Here is a 7,736-nt window from a genome sequence, read left to right on the forward strand (position 1 = left end):
ACAAAAATGTTCAAACCCATAGAAAGGGATGGAAACTAAACAACCTTATGCTGAATGACAGTTGGGTGAAGAAACAAATTCACAAGCCATCTTATGGAATTAGAAAAAGAAGAACAATCTAAGTCTAAGCCCAGCAGAAGAAAAGAAACATCCAATATTAAATCATAGATTAATAAAATTGAAAACAAAAGAATCATTCAGAAAATTAATGAAACAAGGAGTTGTTTTTTTGAAAAAATAAAATAGATAAACCTTTGGCCAGACTAACTAGAAATGGAAAGTAAAATCTCTAGTAACCTCAATCAGAAATGATAAAGGGGAAATAACAACAGATGCCACAGAGCTACAAGAGATTATCTCTGAATACTACAAGAAACTCTATGCCCAGAATTTTGACAATGTGAAGGAAATGCATCAATATTTGGAATCACATCCTTTCCCTAGACTTAGGAAGGAAGAAATAGATCTCCCGAACAGACCAATTTCAAGCACTGAGATCAAAGAAACAATAAAAAAAAAATCTCCTAACCAAAAAATGCCCTGGTCCAGATGGCTTCACACCAAAACTCCATCAAACTTTCAAAGAAGAGCTTATTCCTATACTGCAGAAATTATTCAAATAAATTGAGGAGGAAGGAACCTTCCCCAACACGTACTATGAAGCAAACATCACCCTGATACCAAAACCAGGAAAAGACTCAACTAACAAGGAGAACTTCAGACCAATTTCACTAATGAATATAGATGCAAAAATTCTCAACAGAATCTTAGCCAATAGATTACAGCTTATTATCAAAAAAGTCAAACATCAAAAGTAGGTTTCATCTCAGGGATGCAAGGCTGGTTTAACATAAATGTTATCCACTGTATCAGCAGAAGCAAAACCAGACTAGATCCTCTAAATAGATGCAAAAAAGCATTTGATAAAATCCAGCATCCTTTTCTAGTTAGAACACGGAAGAGTATAGGAATAGGTGGCACATTTCTTAAACTGATTGAAGCTATCTATGACAAACTCACAGGTAAGATTTTACTGAATGGAATAAAACTGAAAGCTTTTCCACTTAGAACTGGAACCAGACAAGATTGTCCTCTATCACCGCTACTATTCAACATAGTGCTGGAAGTTCTAGCCTAGCCAATACAATCAGGCAAGAGAAGGAAATAAAGGGCATCCAAATGGGAGCAGAGGAGGTCAAATTCTCTGTCTTTGCTGATGATATGATCTTATACTTAGAGAATTCCAAAGACTCAACCACAAGACTCTTGAAAGTCATCAAAAAATAAGTGATATCTCAGGACATAAAATCAATGTCCATGAGTCAGTAGCCTTTGTATATGCCAATAACAGCCAAGATGAGAGGCTAATTAAGGACACAACTCCGTTCACCCTAGCTTTAAAGAAATGAAATACCTAGGAATATACCTAACAAAAGAGGTGAAAATCACTAAATACTAATTAGCCATTAAAAAAGATGGAGACTTTACACCCTTTGTATTAACATGCATGGAAGTGGAACACATTACTTTTAATAAAGCATCACAAGAATAGAGAAGCATGAATCCTATGTACTCAATTTTGATATGAGGACAATAATGACCTAGTACATGGTGGGGGCTGGGGGAAAGGGAGAGTAGAGAGAGAGAGGAGGGAGAGGGTGGGAGAAGGGAAGAGTAGAGAGAGGGAAGGAGGGGTGGGGAGTCTCAGTGTGTGACACAATTTTGGGGGGGCAAGACACAATTATAAGATGGACTTTACCTAACAAATGCTATCAGTGTAACCTGGTTTCTTGTACCCTCAATGAATCTCCAACAATTAAAAAAAAAGATGTTTATAAATGTCTTAGGGAAATCTGAAGAGGGAGTTAACTGTGTTGGGGAAATGTTGGTAGATTAGATTTTATGGAGAAGGCAGACTTAAGGGTGGCATATGAAATACTGAACTATTGAGAAATATTAACCCACCAGAAAGACCTAGAAAGACTTCCTACTTCACCAAAGGAGTGGGAGGTGAGCTTGGATCTGGAAGAGTGTGAAGGGATAGATGGTGATGGATGAGCATAATTTCTACCACTGAGGAACCTTCCATAGGAAGGGAGGGTCAGGGAGAACCTCTAGGAAGGGGCTTTAAGAGCACATGGGCAGGATGCTACCCACAATGGTACCAGTTTTGCCTCTGTTAGACTGAGGCACCAACATGATGGTTATTAGGTACCAAAATGAGTGTGAGACAGAACCCACCAGAGTAAACAGCTCTGTGGACTTCTGTCATGTCTCGTCACCCCTTTAGCCACATTAGGGAATTTTCAGGTCAAAGTTGCTGTAAGTGTCGCTCCATATATCAATGGAGGCCCCTCATGAGAAAGGTGAGGTGGAGCCATCTTGAGTTTCATGCAAAGGACAGGTCCTGTCTTGAGAGAAGAAGACATAGTGCATAGAAAAGGGCCAGAGGTACATGACCCAAGGGAATGAGGAGGGAGTTGCAGAGGTCACCAAGAATACAGATGCCTCCCCCAAGTCAAGGAGATAACAGGAGACATATGTCTCCCTGGGGATCCACAAAGCCCTGAAAGTGTCACATGAGAGCAGTGAAGCCACAGAGAAGGGCAGTAGAATACTGGCTGCCTGGATCTAGGGGGAGGAGGAATGGGGAGTGACTGGTCAGTGGGGATGGAGATTGAGTTTTACAAGAAGAAGAGAGATCAGGAGATGGATGGTGGTGATGGCTGCACAACATTATTCATTTCATACCCCTGAACTGTATGCTTAAAAATTATTAAGATGGTAAATTTGATATGTATATTTTAACACAATAAAAAATGGGGGAAAACTGCTTCATGAGAAGGAAGAGTTCTGCTACCTGGCGACCATAGCATGGATCTATATAAGGTCCAGAGAGGACAAACACATTCAGTCAGGAGCTATCCTGTGACCCCTTCTCTCCCCCCACCGCCTCTGTAGACCCTTCAGATTTGGCAGTGGGGGAACAGAGAGGACTGTGATGGATGGTGAGGGGAGCAATACCCAACCTCCTTCTCCACCATCAGCTTTCAGCTTGTCTCTGGCCTGAAGGAGAAAGAATCAATGCCAAGTCAAGTTCAGCCTCTTCATTTAATATTACATGGCACTGGACATTGTTGACTGAAACAAGAATGTCCATGTGGCTTACGGTACCTCAATACAGCTCATCAGCAGCTCTGATCCTAAGTCACACTTATTCAACACACCTGTGCCGTTTGCAAACAGTGCTTGGCATCCAGTAAGTGCTCCACCGGTCTCCTTTTACTGACTAACATCGACAAGGCTATAATGATTGCACCAGGGCTCCCTGAGTGGAGGTACAGAAGCCATAAGAGTACTAAAAGCCAACCATAAGAGTTGCAGTTTGGGATGCTGTGGACTATTTAAGGACTGTTACCTATTTGATCTCACAAAAGTCATATTTATAATGTGGTGTTAGTCAGTGGCCTCATGGCATTCTGAATGTGGTAGAGTATCCCAGGGAGCCAGAACTAGTGGTTGATGTCCCATTGTAGAAGACAACTAAAGACCAATGACTCCTGTTTGTTTTTTTTTTTTATAAGATCCAGAGAAAATTCATCAAAGTTACTTTAAATCTCTTCGTTAGTGAGGGTACAGTCTATCTTACCTTAAAATTGGACTGAAGAAGCTTAGTGTGCAATTGATGGAACAAAAGCAGAAAAGACCTTCTGTAAAGTTTCCTCAAAGGGGGGTTTCAATGGAATGGCTTATTCAAATCATTCTGCCCTTCTTTTTGAGTGCTTCCTTTTATCCTGCAGAGGCTAGAAGTCTGAAAACTACGTTTTCTCAACTCCCTGTCAGCTAGGCTTTTCTGAGAACTTTGACCAACAAGGAAGCTAGAAATAGGTTGATGTTTCTGCGCCCAGTAAGCATGTAGAGGCATGTACCAGAGACTATTTACTACTCTCATGGGTGGTGAGAGGCAGAGTGTGGGCCCTTCATTCATATTACTGCGGGTGTGGTGTTATCTGGAGCTGGCAGCACTGAGGATTCCCAATTTTGGCAGCTTCCTGCTTGCTGCAGCAGCAGCGTGGCCTGGAGGAGGCAACTTCCTGGTTGTGGAACTGCAACAGCTCTCTTGACGGTCCAGTTCTGCCGTGTGCCCCTTGAGTCCTTCCTGACAGCACAACTGGAGTTTATTTCCTCAGCTCTCCACGTACTTCTATGAGCCACCTAATATGCTAAAACAAATCCCTTGCTACCTAATCCAGTTAGAAAAAAATCTGTTCTTTACCAAAGAACCCCAATGGATGTAGCATGATATATGAAAAAAAAATTAAAATTAGTATGTCTAAGACTCCACACAGGGAGGAATAAGTACTAGAGAGAAATGTTTTATCTGGAGATGGAAGATGACATTTATCTGTTTATTCTCTTGTACATTCATCCCATATTTCTTGAGGGCCTCCGTGTGCCAGACCCTGGGAACAGCTAGCAATTCACTGGAGAAAAAGACCCATAGGATCTTACAATCATGGTGCTCTAAGGTCTAGTGGGTCATGCCTCTTTCCCTTCCCCATTCTGTTTCTCTATCTGTCTAAGAACTTTGATAATTTTTTTTTCCTTCGGTGATCAATCAGATGAGTGACTTGCTTAGAGGCTGGGGAATTTTGGTTCATAGAAAGCTAAGAACTCAAGGCTCAAAGATTTACCTTTAAACCAAACCAGTCATGAACATTAATGATTTTTTCCTGCCCAGGTATACCAATAATTATATTGCAAAGAGAGACTATAATTAATCCATTATCTTGAGGTCCATGTTTACTCCCCACATACGTAGAACAAGTTTCTACCATCTAGCAGCACTAAATTCCCCCCTAAATTCTTTTCTCCAGGATGACACATGTGTTCAGTAGCCACTAAAATGTGCCACTTGGGTCTCCCTTTAGGAGAGGACCTACTGTGAGATGTGTTGTCAGTGTCAGATGCTGAAGTGAAGCTATGTCATGCCCAGCCTGGACAGCCCCAGCCTGCAACCGAGCTCAGCAAGGCACAAGGCCAGTCATTTCTCCTTTCTGGGAAATCTTTGTGCTTGCACTTCCTAGCCAGTCCTCTGTCCTCTCCCTTTTTTTCTCCTAGGTGTCAGACCTCTGTTACAGTCTGAAGGCCTTCCTCATCAACTTCTGCTTTCTTTCCTCTTTATTTTTCATAGGCCTTACCGCAGACATCCCTTATACATGTAACTCTATCTTGAAATTTGCTTTATGGAGGACTCAACTGACCCATTGTCTCTTCTTTTGAGAAAAAAAGAAAATCCCTCTTCTTTTGAGAGGTTACTCACGTATCACTCCCTGAAGAGCGTCTTTTTTGTCTTTTTCTCTATATTTGAGCTTCTGTTTTCTCTTATCTAGGCCCATCTTCATCCCAGCAGTAAAGGAGATAATGGAGAACACTTGGAAAAAATCAATGTAAAACAAATTAGGGAAGATACTGAGTAACTGGCATTTGGGTCAAAAATAACCCTGACTCAGGCACAGATTAGGACAGTCCTTGGTTGCCATTCATAGAGCCGTGTCATCCCTTGTGAGGAGAAGAGAGTCACCAGTGGGCACAGGTGTGCAGACTCAGCTCCAGCATACACTATTGCAGTTGTCTATATGAAGAAAGGAAAATAAATGACCAGTGGGAATGCCCTTTGTCATGCTTGTCTACTGAGTGAAGTGCTCATTCACCTAAGGCATCTTTTTCCATCTTTGTGAAGATGTTTATGCTCTTCCAGGGGCACTCGCTCATCCTGCGGTGCTCCTCCAGTGGTGTGGACACAGTTCCCCTGCTGCCTGGTAATTATTTGAACACATGACTCCTAAGGTAAGTTGAGAATCTTAAAGGTGGAGGGGTGTCTGTCCTAGACACTTGAATATCCTCCTTCTGGGTGTGAACCCAACACCGAGTAGGAGCCCAATGTGTGGGGTGAGGAAACATGCATCCTCGTCTGAAAACAAGGCAATACATGAGACGCTCATGAAGAAGTGCTTTGGCCTGCCATTCCAGTTCTAGTCCCAGCCCAGGACACTCCTATGTATCTGGTTGTTGCACTGAATGTTGGCTTTAATCTACAGCATGGTGAAAAGGAAAGAGCCAAAGGGAGGAGTACAACCCAATTTCCGTATCCATCATGCAGGAGATCTGATACTATAATCTGTAAGGACCTATGTCTGAGGACATGTGACCATGTCACCTGCCAGCTTATATGCTTCAAAGTTGTACTTGGCTGACCTGGAGATGGCACCTCCCTCACTGTTTCAAAAATATTTTCCCACCAGTAGTTGCTTGATTCAGGGGAGGGAGAGGGTCCTCTGCCTGCAGTAATAAGGAGGTAGGTAACATTTGTGTTCAAATTTGAAGGATAATAAAAAGAAGGACCAACATTCATTGGGTACCTACTATGCTTGGTGCTTTGATAATGTTATCCAGTTTTATCTCTATGGTACTGTGAGGTAGATCTATAATTTTACAGATGGGGAAATGAGACTCAGTGGTTGAAAAAATTGCCATAGGTCACACAGCTATGGAGGTGGGATTTAAAGCCAGGTGTCCAGGCTTTTAGTCTGGTATTCCCACTCCTGTTCTTCCAGGCAGCTGGATTGAAGGTACAGAACTGAAAGAAGTATGGAGAATATTTGGGAATTAGAAAACAGTTCAGGCAGAGGGAAAAGGGAAACAGTGTGAGACAAGGCTGGTGTGTCGACTGGAGCCAGTGATGCTGGAGTTGACAGAGCTGTAAGCACTGGGGAACCATGGATGGTTGTGAAGAAGAGATAATGGCTTATCCAGACACATTACAGAAGTTATTATGGCTTTGGAGGAAAGGATGGATTGAATGGGGCAGAGATGAGTGACCTTGTAGAAAGCCCACAAATAAAGTCTTCCTCCCCATTGAGTCATTCAACAGACAGAATGCCTCTCTTTGTGCCAACCAGCAAGATCCATACTGTGAAAGCTACAATGGTGAAATAGACATGGGTCCTGCCTTCAGGGGATTGGTGCTCAGAGAATAGACAACCAGCCATAAGGAATACTAGAACATGTGTTCTTGTAGATGTACGTGCTAAGGAAGTACAGTGAAATCCCTGCCTTTGTAGACTTCTCCATGGGATAAAGCCCACTAGCTGTAGAGCAATCAGAGTGAGTTTTTGGATTTCTCTTTACTAAAAATAAGGTTTTCCTTTCTTTCTATTTGATTGGATGTCAGAATGTTTGCCTTTAGTATAAAAACTAACTATGACCAGTTGCCTTTTCTCCTTCTCCTGCGAGCCTCACTCCTTTGCTTTCCTCAGACACGCGCATTACAGTTTCAGCTCCTGTGCAGGACTATGCCTGCACAGGTCAGTTTTTGGACAGCAATTGTGGTGCCCAGTGGAGCATTCCTTTGTTCCTGTCTCTTTGTTATTTAGACCTTGGAGGTAACAGTTTCAAAAGGGACACTCCTAGCTTTTAAATAGATCTCCTTTAAACTGGACACATAGGCAATACAGTAACTAAGAGATTATTTTATTTTCTAATTTTTCCTTTCTTTCTTTCTTCTTTGCATTTTGCATATCTAAGCCTCTCCTCTATGCCATCGCCTTATAGAGCAGGAGGATATGATCTTAGAAAATCCCAGGGCGGCACCTGTGGCTCAAAGACTAGAGCATCAGCTCCATATACCATAGGTGGCAGGTTTAAACCCAGCCCCTGCCAAAAACCACAAAAAA

This window comes from Otolemur garnettii, unplaced genomic scaffold (assembly GCF_000181295.1).
Source record: "Otolemur garnettii isolate 467f Iridium unplaced genomic scaffold, OtoGar3 scaffold00050, whole genome shotgun sequence".
NCBI lineage: Eukaryota > Metazoa > Chordata > Mammalia > Primates > Galagidae > Otolemur > Otolemur garnettii.